The sequence below is a fragment of the Ambystoma mexicanum genome, chromosome 11, assembly GCF_040938575.1.
Source record: "Ambystoma mexicanum isolate Mex_15411 chromosome 11, UKY_AmexF1_1, whole genome shotgun sequence".
Taxonomy (NCBI): Eukaryota; Metazoa; Chordata; class Amphibia; order Caudata; family Ambystomatidae; genus Ambystoma; species Ambystoma mexicanum.
This window is the reverse complement of record NC_090934.1, coordinates 399286669-399301214: the sequence shown is the minus strand read 5'-3', so window position 1 is coordinate 399301214 and position 14546 is coordinate 399286669. Positions and strand designations below refer to the sequence as shown.

Genomic DNA, 14546 nt, shown 5'->3' with positions numbered 1-14546 from the left:
ATAGTATTTGCGCCTTTTATGAAGCTATATGAAGCTGTCAGTGACAATCTCAAAGATCACACGACAATAGAAGCAATGATGAATAGTAAATTGATCTTTCTTGAAGCATACGTTATGGCGAGGGGGAAAACGAACCCTAATTTACAATCGACCATGCTAGACAATCAACTTTCTTCGGCACCTCCGGCAAACTTGACAAACCTTGCGGAGGTGAGTAAGTCCACCAGTACACAAACAGAAGCCACTATTGATCTGACCATGGACTACCCAAGAGGGTGGGGTATAGCGAACACCACACTTGGATCTTGTTTCCTTAAACCAACGGGCCCACTGGCACCAGAATTAACGACAATCAATCCAGAGGCCTCTCAGTCGGCACAATTTGCCAAATGCCACAACAAGCAGAAGTTGGGATCCAAACTTCTAAGAGAGAAACCAAATAAAAAATCAGTGTCTAACTCTGTGTTGGACAATGAAAAGTCCCTAGAACCAGTCTTTAGAAAAATCCCTTCATCCAAGGGACCGGTAACTTCATCTAAGAAGCAGGACTCAAGGCGGGTTCTTGTGGGCGATAAAGTCCTAAACCAAGAGGCGACAGTAGAGACAACTGTGGCCATTACTGAAACTATACAGCCTGCCACTTCAGCAAGGTCAGCAGAAGAATTCCTCGAAGACAAGGTTATGATGAACTTGAGCCAACATTTGACCGAGGACATGACATGTGACGTGAGACCCACAATTTCACTCGTATTACCTGGGCCCACGCTACCTCGGCTTCGTTACATAAGCAACGAGACTGGGGTGGAGCAGGAAGTTTGTGGGTTCCTGACATTGCTGGAGCGATGCAAAAAACTGTCTAATAAAGTAAGGTGGAGTGATCCATCCTTAACCGTGGTGCACCTAGACAAAGATAACCAGTTGCTGAAAAGCAAAAGCTGTGATTACGACAACACAACGGAAGCTAAGCAAAAACAGGGAAGCACTTTAAAGAAAGTCAGTTCTAGCACTGACATCCTGAGACTTCGTCCTCGCCACAAACCTTCAACCCAACATTCAGTTCCTCTGAAACAACATGAAAAAGTGCATTATGTATCCAGAACCGATCAGTACAACAGGGTGGAAAAGAAGCAAGAGAAGATAAAGTGGATCCTCAAGCTGGAGCAGATCCCAGGGAAAGATGACGATGTCATCCTAAATCGAAGATCTGTGTTGAAATTATTTGACTTTATCCCAAATTTGAGGCGCATTAAAACAGAGGACCTACTTATTGTAGACTCCAGCCAGGGACATCGCAAGTCCATAGCTCACCTCTACATTGCCTCAGAATCAGTCCACTCCCTCTTAAAACAAGAAACAAAGGCTTTGTTGAAAATGGGATATATCATCACCAAATCTTCTAGATCAAGAGGGTATAGTCTCAAGAGCAAGAGGACACAACTTAACGTGTCTGGCAAAGGGCTGCCTCATTGGGATCACAGTGCCCATCGACAGGACGGAACGACCTCTCAAGAAACCCGAAATTCTGTCCTGAAAGATCATTGTGCTGCAGAGAGACAACGGAGCACAGAGGTTGTGAATAAGCAGAGGCCACCACAAGCCCAATCAAGAGACACAGTAGAAAACGACACAAGACAGTTGGCATTAGCCAGGCCTGCCATTGGAGAAGTTAGGAAGCAGAACCATGTAAGCAGTGACTCTATGATAACGAGAACGATCTTGAAGTCGGTGCCAGAAGATAAGTCAGCTGCTGAGCCAACGACCAAGACCTTGTCTGCTCAGAGAATATGGTCCTGACTACCTAAAGCCCTAATGAGGGAGACAAAAAGATAGCAACACAAGGACCATGAGCCCCAGCCTTCGGTCCATCAGTTTGGACAAAACATCAAGGTCCTACGTTCGGTTGTGCTCATGGAACACCAGGGGCCATTCTCATCTGTCGACACAAGGGAACATAAAGCTATCGGATTATGACATCTTGTGTTTACAGGAGACCTGGCTCACACAAGCCCAGTCGTTAGAGGGCTACGAAATGTCCTTATCGCCAGCAAAAAGGGGTTGCTGGGGCGACCCTGATTGGGCATTTTGACAGCATGCCGACATGCAAGTGGCTTTACACTGGAAGCAACGCTCATCATCAACCCATCTCTTCTTATGGTCAAAGCCAGATGGACCCTCTCAGACTCCAAGGAAGGAAAAGGAAAGTCTTCAGTTTTCATCATAGTTAATACCTACTGGAATCCTGCGGTCATCAGCGACTCCTCTTATCTTGAAATGCTGGAAGCAGCAATTGACAAAGCTTTTGCTGTCCATCTATCCCCCTATCTTTTGATATGTGGTGATATTAATGCAACGTGCCAGACTCAATCTAATTCTCAAAACCTACACTGCATTTTAAGACCAGCAGCTCAAAGAGGATTTGTATGCACCAAGTTGATGAAATCACGTGACTTGCATAATCTAGACACAGTGTTCCCAGACACCGATCGTTTGCCTACATGGGAGCGGGACACCGCAAGAGCCACAATAGACTACATCTTTGTGTCCTCGACGTTGCTCCCAGTGATGACATCAGTTGAAGTAATAGGCACGTCCACAAGTGACCACAACCTTCTCTCAACAACCTGGCCAACAAAATCGACTCCAGTTGCCAACCTCAACCTCCAGTTGAGCGTTAACGATCATCGCTCAAGATTGAAACTGTCTGCCACGGCAATAAGAGACCTTATGTCTAAATATCAAGTGCAGGCCCACATCAAAACAGATAAACAGATCGATTATCTGCCTCCCCTGATGACTTACAAACATCAAGTCCATAAAAAGCGCACCCAGAGTTTAAAAAGCCACATGTATGAGAAAACTCTGGTTACAAAAAGAAAGGAGATGAGAAAACTTAAACGGCGAGCTAAATCGATGGGGATACCCTCTGCAATTGCGGCTGCCAACGAAGGATGTCGCCTATACAAAGCTTGGCTCAAAAATCATCGCTTGACTTTATATCAGCAGGACACGGAGAACATATTAAAAGCGATAACCTCAAATAACAGTGGAGAGTTTTGGTCACTATTAAAATCATCTTCTTCAATTACAGAGCCAGCTTTCATTTCAAACATCGGAGAAACAACATGGGTCAACTTCTTTCAGACTTTATTCCAGAAGACATCTAGTCCGCGCCGAGAGAGCACCGGTCTTGAATCCATAAACTGGGTCTGTCTTGATGATATTGAAGAAATAACGGCCCAGATTAGGAAATTAAAAAACTCAACGCTGGGCCCGGACGGAATAACCAATCTAGACTTGAAGGCTTTCCCGTTAAACTGGGTGACGTTTTTGAGTAAAATCTTTCGTAGATGCGCAACTTTAAAGTCGATCCCAGCCTCATGGAAATCTGCCACAGTGGTGCCGTCTACAAAAAGGAAATGAGGCTGACCCAAAGAACTATAGAATGATCGCCTTACTCTACTGTATCGGGGAGGTGTTCGAGTCATTATTGCTCCGAGAATTTAATGAATGGGCCAAAACTGCTCCATGCAAAGACTATTTACAAACCGGTTTCAAGAAAGATCTGGGAACATCTGCCAACATTTTGATAAGTGCATTAAAGAGCAGGGTCCTGGAGGGGGGTCCAAGGCTTTTCATCATCTTCATCGACCTAACCCAGGCCTTTGATCAATTAGATCTTCGAGGCCTGGAATTGCCCGCAACCACTCCTGGAGCCAATCAAAGCACTTTATACAGGAACCTGCATGAGAGTAAGGTTAAACCAGCAAGGGCTGCTTTCATCTGAAATACCGACGGCTAGAGGAGTTATACAATGTATCACATATGGGGGTAGCCGCCAAACAATAGTTTGACCATACTTCTAATTCTGTATGTCATCATTAAAAAGGAGGTACTTGTGGTGTTTACAGAGGTCACTGTTCGGCCTTATTTGTGGCAGCGTCTAAAGGACCCTATGGGATAAGGGCTACAGGTAGAAACATTCATACATGTAAGCACAATACTAACACAAGAAGCTTTACGTAGTGTAAATTTATTACATTAAGCTCCTACTACCAGGCCAACTACATTAAAGGTAGGGCCTCCCGGTATTCATGAGATCCGTCAGATAGTATTTAAAACATGTATCTCGAATGTATTATACAGTAAACAATCTGCAATAATACAATTTGTTCACATTTGGTTATACTTTGTCATAACACATATGTTGTGGACTGAAAAGCATAAGCGTGAGAAAGAGCAGAAAAAACATTTTTCCATAAACAATATTTTGGTAAAGTGCAACATAAAGGTAGACTGCAGTGAGGTAAAAGCAAGTCTATTCAGCATCATTTACTAGTGTATGCACAGGATAAACAAAACAAGTGCTTGTCCATGCAAGACCAGGGCAAGACCTGTGCATTTAATACATTAGTCTGTTGACTATAGGTGACCAACCCTTGGTCTACGTCGGGAACAAAAGATGCCCAGAGATGGAGTGGGGGCCAGCAGAAATAAAGCTGAACCCTGGGACGTTTCGGCTAATAGGATTTGATGCCTTCTTCCGGGCCAGAGGATTGTGTCTCCCTTGAGCTGGGGTCCAGGGGGGGGTGATGGGCAGGAGGTATTAGTTGTGAATTATCTTGCTATGTCCATATTCACACAGCACAGGTGGGATATGCATGCCACAGACCATGAAGTCCAGGAAGCGGGCCAAGTCACCGGGGGGGCCTGCTAAGGCTCCTGGGAAGATGTAAAGGACCCTTCAGGGGATCATGATGTAGTGAGTGGCATCAGCTGTAACGCTGTTTGTGGGGCAGAGGTGGCAGTACCCAGGTCTCCTGGCCGTGTAGTATGGATCACGGTGCTCCGCGTGAGTCTGGGCGCAGGTCATGGAGGGGATAGCATACAGCCCTGTGTGTAGAGCTGTGTCCCTACTCAAAGGAGACTAGAGGAGTTAAGCAGGGGTGCCCTTTGGCCCCCGCTCTTTTTCTGGCTTTTATCAGGGAACTTGAAGAATCAGGTCTAACAGTTCGATGCTTTCCTCCAAAAATGGGTAATACCCATATAAATCGATTACTATACGCAGATGATCTAATCCTTTTTGATCACACTCCTATAGCCCTGCAGCGCCAATTGACCAACCTTCAGAAGTATACATCTAATAATCTAGATATAAATGAAAAGAAAACAAAATGTATGACCATTTTAGCATCTATAAAGAAAAATGAAAGTCGCCCTGTAGTTGGCCAGTCACTGTGGCAAAAGTGAATGAGTTTAGATGCCTAGGGGTGATTTTGGACAGCTCCAGGCACGAAACGGCCATGCAAGAACGCCTGAAATCAACCACTAAAAAGCTGGTTGCACAAGGGAAGGCAATCAACAGAAAAATGTGGCTGCTTCTCTTTGATTTTCGTCTTGGATTTTTATTTAAAGAAAAGTTGGTGCCTACATTGACCTATGGCGCTGACGCAATGCCCAACCTACCTGTGACACTCTGGCCGAAACTGGAAGTGCTGTTTTGGAGATCTGTATTGGGCCTGCCAAACTCAACCTCAGTCGTGGCAATAAGACAGGAACTCAGCCTGATGTCTTTGGGAAGAACGGTTAAAATGAACACTCTTATGCTATTTCGGAAGTGCAGAATGTCCAAAGAGTTGTCGATTTACCACCTGATACTCAAAGAAAGTAGTGGCAAACAACAAGATGTTTAACGCCTGGTCTAAATCAAATTTAGACATGTTACTTTCAATTGAAAGTGACGAGGAGACTTTGTTCATAAAGCCTACAAAAATCCAGAAGAAATTAAAAGAACTTGACTGGATACGGACCAAAGAAGCAGCATTAAACAACAAACTGATACATCATATTCCACATAACATCAGGAAACTAAATGAACTGCAGCCTTATATCAAAAAGTTTTCATCTAGGTTTGTGCGTGACTCACTAATGAGAGCAAGACTGAACCTTTTCCAAACAAACAAAATACTGGCGATCAGAGGCTTGTCAAAGACAAACGCGTGTCGCTTCTGTAACCAGCCTACAGTAAAGGAGTCCATTCGCCATTTGCTTCTCTCTTGCATCAGCACACAAGATATAAGAGCTACTTATCTAAAACACATTTTCTCCTACCTACTAAGGGACCAAGATGCTTGCTGGGACAAAATGATGGCAGGCGATAGAACTTCGTGGCTACTGGCAACTTTTAAAATCCTTCATTATGTGAACACCTCACTTCTTTTGACTAATCTTCCAACAACATCTACACAGTAATGTACATGTCATCATTTTTTTCTTCATTCTTCTTGATTTTGTAAAAATCTAAATGATTAATACAAAATAAATAAATAAATAATTTGCAGAAAGAGTGGAGGGTTTAGGAGGTGAGAGAATTGAGTTGATACATTTTTGCAGGTGCCTGGGTTGGGAGGATTGAGACAAAATGGGAAGGAGATAGAAGTCACGTTTGACAGAGTCAAGAGCCGAGGTGTAGTTTTGAAGAGCAGTGAACTAGAGTTGGCTATTTGAGGAATGCCTTGACGTATGTGAAGTGCAAAGCTTATTCTGCATTGTTTACAGGGTGCAGATGAGAGGTGTAATCTAGGGCTGTGGATGGGGAGGATTTAGGAATGAATGTGCAAAGAGGGTAACAAGAGAAGGAAGTATAGAGAGCAGTGTTAAAGTTAGTGAAGGCTTCTTTAGTGGATGGAAAGGTGAGTTCAGCATAGGAGGGGAGAGAGTGTTGTAGGTTATACAGGTAGTAAGGGAGTTCGGAGGAGAGAAACATGCGTTTAGTAGCAGTAGTATTCGATGGAGAGAGTGGGGACGAAGCAGAAGTGGAGATTGAGGCAAAGACGATGGAATGATTGTTGGGAGACGAAGCAATGGCGATATTAGAGTCGGAGAGTTAAGGAGATGATGATAATGTCGAGGGAATTTCCATTTAGATGGGTGGGCAGAAAGTGGACAGGAGAGAGTGAGTAGTTAAGGAGAATTAAAGTGAGTGTGTTGAGCAGCAGCGAGAGAGGGCAGGTTAAAGTCACCAATGACAATGAGGTGGTGATTGGGAGGGAGAGAGTCAATTAGTTGGGAGATGTGGTCGTAAATTTGATCTACCAGACAGCTGAAAGAGAGGGATTATGTATGCCATGGGAGCAGTGATTGTTTTCAAAAGAGGGAGAATTAGCGGGATATAGGGCAGTAGGAGGGATAGGAAGTTTGGAAGAAGAAAACGGTCCTACAACACCATCCCTGCAAGTGAGGCAGGGAGAGTGACTGAAGGTTTAGGCAGGTTCACGAACAGCATCAAAGGTTGCTGAGTCAGTGGGCACGATCAACGTTTCGGTAAGGGTAATGAGGTCAAGAGAAGGAGAATGAGGAAGGAAGAAGTCGGAAGTAAAGGAAGTTTTATCACAGACAGACTGCGTTCCAAAGAGCAACAGAAAAAGTGAGATCCAGAAGCACATCTGCGCTGAGAAATAGACAGCTCTGGCAGTATATGCGAGAAGAGAAAGTGTAATGAAAGCTGGGGTTGGAATATGTTTTGTGAATGGAGAGTGTAGAGTAGTGGGCCGGCGTATAAGAGGGAAGGATGGGAAGAGAGTTGAAATGGTTGTGAGCGGAGGATAGTGCAGAGCAGAGTAGACGGGAAACAAAGAGAGAGCCTGAGAATTACATGGTGGGGGCAAGGCTAAGAAGAAGCAATAGTGGGTACTTGCAGACAAGTAGCAGGACGCAGCTAAGCAAATGCTCCTAGACAAGGGGCTGTGGGAAGTAGGTTGGGAGATTGCCCTTTACTTCAACACCCTTAATTTAAGATATCCATGGGCTGGTCGCCCATATGTGGCGACTAAATTATGTGCCAGGGCAAAGTCACCTTAAGATGTCTGCTGCTTTTATCTCCAGGAACCGGTCACGTGACCTGAGACCAGTACCCCCAAATAGTGGTTAGTATGGATGTAGTAAAACAGTGGAGTTCTTGGAGTCTCTCTACCAGCTTCAGTTGCGGGTGAGTCTCAACCTGATTTTTTTAGCTCTCTATCTGTTTCACAGAAGAGAAATATCCACAACATATCAGCCTTTGTCCTGCCCAAGGGCAGTCCAGCACCGAAATGCTAGGCAATTTTCTTCTTAACAAGAGTACCAACAGCAAACCAAGACGTGTTTCGGCCTGACTGGGCCCCATCAGCGAGGTGGAGCTGTGCCTCTCTAAGAACAGTGAGCAAGGGGTCCACGTCTGGATTTGCCTAGTAACTTAGGGTGAAACCCAAATGTACTTTTTGATATGCAAAACAGGGGGGTTCTGGGAGTCTCTCTACCGGCCTCAGTCGCGGGGCAGTCTCCACCGTATTTTTTTAGCAGTGCTGCCTGGCGCCAGAGTTGTTAATGGAGGTGGAAAGAGCTTTCAATGATGGGGGATAAGGGGGTCAGAGGTCATTCGAGAATCACCTATATCAATCCTTGTAGCTTTTTTATCTTTATAAAACAACTTTTTATTATGCTTTTGCACAACGGGTACATTAGAGGTCACAGCAAAGTCTTCAATGTTAAAGCATTGACACAGGTGACCCTGGCCAGAGGCCTCCAACCCTTCACCCCCCATCCCTACCCCACTGTTTCCATCTTGTACACTTTCAACTTCATCCCTGTTTTCCCCAGGTTTGTTCATATGTTTGTGGACTTCCCCTGTGTTTGTACACCACCTGCTCCCAGCATTTGATTGTTTCCATACCAGCTCTCCACCCTCAGATTGTTGGGGTCTCCAAGCTCATCCACTTGTCTGTGATTGCTTGTTTAGCCACTATGCATACCATATTTATAAAGCCCCTATCATCTCTGTCTATACCCCCATCTTGCCAGATCCCTAGTAGCATCCATTTGGATTCCCAGTGTATTGGTCTCTCCCAGGTCCCTTCCACTTCTCGTTGTACCAGTTCCCAATACCTCTGCAGCTTTTGGCATAACTCCATCATGTGGAGAAGGGTCCCTTCGTGGATCTTACATTTGGGACAAGTGGCGACCTCTCTTCTACACATATTCTGTGGAATATCTGTGCCTCTGTTTACATGGGGTGTTAAAGCATGCCTAAACGGCAAGCACCTATAGTGATTGTGTCTGGGCAGTCTGCACTGTTCCCTCAACTGAAAGGACCTAAACTCCCCGGCTGCCATGACATCACTTGCCCTCTATATCCCTTTGACCTTCCACTCCTGCCCCCATTTCAGATTTTGGATCCCCTTGACACACCTATTCCCTCTGATGTTAGCTGCCAGCGTACGTTCCCTCCCCATCCCAGGTACCTGTGAGCTTGTGTCCAGACCGTGGCCACTGCTGCTGTGAGTGGTAGGCCTCCACCTTTTGGGGGCTTCCCATACAGGACCTCCTCCCATCTGTTCCTGCCCATTATATCCAATTCCTTGTCTATCAAGCTATTCCCCCCAACCTTCCCCCCGTACGTACTCCTATCCATTCATGATGGCCAGTTGTGTTTCCAACATTAAAAGCCTGAAGTTCGGGAGACCAAGTCCCCCAACCCATTGCGTATCACTGAAAGTCTCCAGCTTAATTCTGGGTGTTTTCTTGTCCCACAGGACTGCCCTCAGTATTTTATTAATCCTGTCAAATTCCTTTGCTTGTATCCCCATCGGGGCCTGCTGCACCACGTACGATAGTTTGGGAAGGGTCACCATCTTATAGACTGCCACTCTCCCCATCAAAAAGATCGGGAGGGTCGTCTACTATCGGGCATTCTGTTCAAATCGCTTAACCGCCGGGTGAAGGTTCAGTGCCGCAAAGGATGTCTCATCTTTTTGGACAAACACCAGACTCATTCTCCTCTGTTTTAGCAGTAGGTATCACCCCCAGGTTCCATCCCCCAGTCCACCGTGTAATGAATGGACTTATCCCAATGAATTCTTAGGCCGGAATTCTAAGGCCTCTAGGGTGGTCATTATCCTCGGTATCGAGAACTCTGGGTTGGTCACGTATAGCAGAATACCATCTGCATACAGTGATATGCGTTTCTCCCTCCCCCCCCCGGCCATACAAACCTTGACAGACCCAGGTCCCCTTTAATACATTCTGCCAACGGCTCAAGGGCCAGGGCAAACGCCAAAGGCAAAAGCGGACATCCCTGCCTGGTATCCCGTCCTAATGTGAATATTTCCAAGATTGTGTTGTTCACCTTTACCCGGGCCGTTATTCCATTATACAACACTTAGATCCATCCTATAAAGCCCTCTCCAAAGCCCACCCTCTGTAGTACTGCAATCAGGTATACTCTTTCAATGGAGTCAAAGGATTTTTTTGCGTATAACGCTCAGATGTCTACCAGATGCTTGCAGCCTCCTCGCTCCCCCCAAGACCAGGTGAAGACATCTAGTTGACTCTATTTGGAATAAATCCACACTATCTCCTTTCACTATCGCAGTGCCTTGTCGAGGATTTTTATCTCTGTTGATTATGGCTATTGGCCTAAATAACCTGCAACATTCTCTTGGCTTTCCCTCTTTAGGTTTGACTACTATCGTGGCATCTCAGAGATCCGGAGGGAGCGCCCCCTTTTCCTTGTTCTGTTGCAGCATCACCCATTGTGACCCTGAGATTTCCTCCTTCAATTTTAGCCACAGTTTCAAAGGGAATTAATTTGGCCTTGCCCCTTTACCCCTTCCTAATTTTACCATCACCTTATGTACCTTCTCTAGCTGCAGTTCCCGCACCAAGGTGTATCTCTGCTCTCCCGATAATCGTGTCAGTTCCAAAGTGATCACAAAGTCCCGCCTTCCACCTCCCCCCAGTGAGCTGAGTGGCAATCTCCTTGGGCTCCCTCGTCCCTTCGTCCGTCTGCCTTTGTTCGATTTCATACACCACTCTGCTGGTTTCCTCCCTTTGTGCTAGCCAGGCCAGATGTTTCCTGGTCTTGTCACTCCATTCCTATATACAAGCCCCCCTGTGCCACCAGCACACCTTCGCCCTTTCAAGGGATCTAATTCTGATCTCTTCTCTCACTTTCCGAAGTTCCCTGTCCATTTCCGTTTGCACTTGGACTTGGGTGTGTAATGATCTGACCGTATCCTCCAGATGGCTAATCCTCTCCTCAGCTTTTCCCAGTCTCTCCAAAACAGCTCTTGGATCTATCCGAAGCAGGCTCACCTCCTCCACCCCCACTTGTCAGATCTTGCCCTCCATTTGTATTCTGGAGTCCGTCACTGCTTTTAGGACCTGCGCCACCGTGGTTCCCCTTCCCCACCACAGGCGGTTGCTATACGCACTGAGCTGCATTTGTCCTGCCCGCTGCTATGGCCATATTTCCGTTTTGCTCTGTGTTGCCTTTGATGGCTTCTCCTTCACCATATTTGTGAATAGTTCCTGCCGTTCCCACCCAGGTCACTCCTAGTAGGTTCTCTGTAAAGACCCAGAGTGTGCCTCCTGCCACACTTCACCAGTCTATAATGGCGGCCTCCTGCACCTCTCCCTCTATGCCTTGCGAGCCTCAGCAAAAGTATGTCTATATTTTTTTTGTGGACGCAGCCTCCTTTATTTCCTCATATGTTTGGTTGGTCCCCTTGCTCAATGGATGTGATACCCGGCTCCCCCTCTTCTCCTGAGGCAGGGCGGCCTCTCCCTCAAGATGACACCCTGTGTTTACGGTATCCCATTGAGGGGTCTCTTTCAGCCCCTTTCACTGACTGGTCACCTGGTGGGTGCCTCCACTCTCCGCCCGCCAGCTTCTCTCTCAGGACTACAACAGGGCCAGTCCAGAACCCCCCTCTCACCAGACTCCGGGCCCTTGTGCGGCAGACTCCATGGCTATCCTTCTTATCGGTCCTTTTCGGGGTTATCCGGCCCCCTTGCATTCTCTCCATCTTCCTGCTCTTCCGCTAAGCCTACTCCCGATTCTATCCACTGGAGCAGGGAGCAAGTTTCAGCAATGCGCCTTCCAGACCATGGACCAACACAGGGCAGGTAGTCCTTTCCACTGCGTTTCTACAGTCAGGGGGAGAGGCTCATTGACCCCTAGGGGCCTGCAGCATCTCACTTCGATAGCGGGACCCCCCACAGTCCGCCGCCTCACTCCTACAGGCCGTGGCAGCATACTGGTCCCCAGGGCCGTTCTGTGCTCCCTCTTTGGCCATTGACTGTATGCGGCCCTCGCCGTACCCGGCACCGCCAATTTCGTGGCCACGGTGCCCGATAGAAAAAAGGGGCTGCTCGCCGCCTCCCCCGATCTCTTCCCCGGGGATGCAGTTTGTCGTCTGTCTCCTGGGTCTGCCCAGGCCGCTCCTCCGCAATCAAGCATGCCATCCTGTGTTAGCCCGATGGCGCTCAGGAGGCCTGGGTAGGCGATCCGGCCGCCTGATGCACTGGATCAATTTTCCTGTGTTCTTGTATCCGTCAGCGGGTTGCTATGCTCCCTGACCCCTAGGAGACTGACTACTTGTCGGATTATGTGGGTGTACCCGAGCTCTGACTTAGGCTGTCGTATTGCTCTGCGCCTCTTGATGGTCTCCCAATCTGGGATGCTTCTTGTAGGTCCCCTAACCTTTGCAGGCAGCCTTAGGCAGAAGGAGGGAGTGCCTCTGGTGATGGTGGTGTAGTGAGCTCCGGGTTGCTCTCAGCCCAGTTGAAGTCCCTTTTGGAGGTGGGAAAAGAACTTTCAATGTTAGTTCCTGTATGACTTTCCATCTCGCCTTATTTTGGGTAAAATGGAAACGTATGCAAATCTTGTCTCTGAAATGATGTCTTCCGATCTGCCACGTACCTGTTAACCTGCAGCAGTGCTTGCAGGGGAAGTCTGCTTCTCTGTTGTGGAACTTCGACGTCTTCGTGCTCGCTTCTCCATCAGTTCGGCGGTTCATCATTCCTCAAGCTCTCTTCCTTCCTGGAATTGGCAGCATTCTGCGGACTCCAGGGTTGCTCCGGCCCACCACATTCTCTGCATGGTCCTTGCTTCCAGACATCTCCTGGAAGGGAGACGTCTCCTTTTTTCTGGCTCCAGCGAAGGTTTATGTGTTTTGCCCTCAGGCTGCCTCTCTCCACTTCTGCGTAGGTCCCAGGTGTTTTAAACTCCTTCCCGGAATGAGCGAGCCGATACCATTGGTACTGTGCTTCAGAGATGGGCGTTAACAGAACTTAGTCAGAAACCAAGCCAGTCACCTTTAAAGAGCCCTGAACATTGGGGTACTGCTCAACTCCCATATATCCAACTAATGTTTGGTACTCTGAGTTAAAGGGAGGTGTGGTAAGGACTCTACTTGGGGATGCCTTGTCCTCTAAGTGGGAATCTCCCCCAGTGAGCTCCTGGTTGTCATGTTCCCTAAGGGGTGTTAAACAGACCAGACTCACCTCCCTAGTCCCCAAAGGGGGTGGCTCCCCCTTGGAGACAAGAGACGAATTCCCTGGATTCGTCAGTTTCTCCACCGCTTCCTATAATGCAAGAGTACCCACTCATACAGCTGTGCTATGCACTGGGTCTGTACCTACCCAACGTTCCACACTGTATTTCGCCATGCTCGGTCTGCACTGGGCCACCTTTTCAGACTGTCATTCCTCTCTGGGATCTTTACTGCCATTCTGCTCACTGGGCCTGCACGAGCCTATATTCTCACATTGCCAGTCGAGCATTACACTTCTATAAAAGAAAAGCAATTTACAAAACGTTATAAATATGAATCTTGACCTGTAGTTTATTCTTTATATCTATTAACTTGGTGGCCGTTGGGACCTGGGCAGAATCACAGGTATTTTATGACAAAAAATAACTTTGGGCTTGCCTTTTAATGAGAGATGCTTTTGATGCCCTTAGTAAACACACAGCCAGTTGACATTGCATTTCCTTTTTTTCGTTCTTCCATTTATTATGAACACATTGTGTATATATGTACTTATGAATGAAGATCTTCTGTATGTATTCTCGAGGCAGATGGAGTGCTCTGCACAAAACGCAGGTAGAGGTGCTTACTTACTCGTGTGTTTATGTAACGTATGCTTTGACTTATACATTTGTTTGAATGTACGTGCTTAAAATTTGGGGCAAAAATAGTAGTATTTTGTTGGCTATTTGGTTCAGCTTGTGCACCGACAGGATAGTCTCTCCACAGGCATGCTCCCGCTGTAGCAGTTACGACCACCATGCCATTTTTGCACTTGCCTATCTTCTAATACTTCCATTCTGCACTTTGGGTCTACACCAATATTTCCACCAGAGGGAGTTTTAAATGACCCACATACTGCACTTTATGCTGGGGCCACGTACATTCCTGCCAATAGAGGATGCCTCCTATCGGAGTAGTAGCAGTACGTTTCATTCTCCATGTGATTTCCCCATTACAAATGCAACATTTTCTGATAACATACACACATGCAAAGGTCAATACCAATGCCTCCAGGGTTCAACAATAACTCCGAGGCTCATGACTTTCAATTTGGCTTTATATTTAAACGACCTAGATCTAAGCCACAACTCCACAGCCTCCACAAATTCGTATATTTAGTGCAAGCAGAAAGTGTGGGATTTCTTCTATACCCCACAATTAAACAGGCACAATAAGGATCACCAGAGGGGGCTCCTG

The 14546-nt window shown here is 46.8% G+C and overlaps 1 protein-coding gene across 3 annotated transcripts in view; it reads left to right on the top strand.

Annotated features, from left to right (window-relative positions):
• The window catches only part of DDB2 (damage specific DNA binding protein 2), a 620403-nt gene that overhangs the window by 33523 nt on the left and 572334 nt on the right, over positions 1–14546 (top strand). The window lies entirely within an intron of this gene.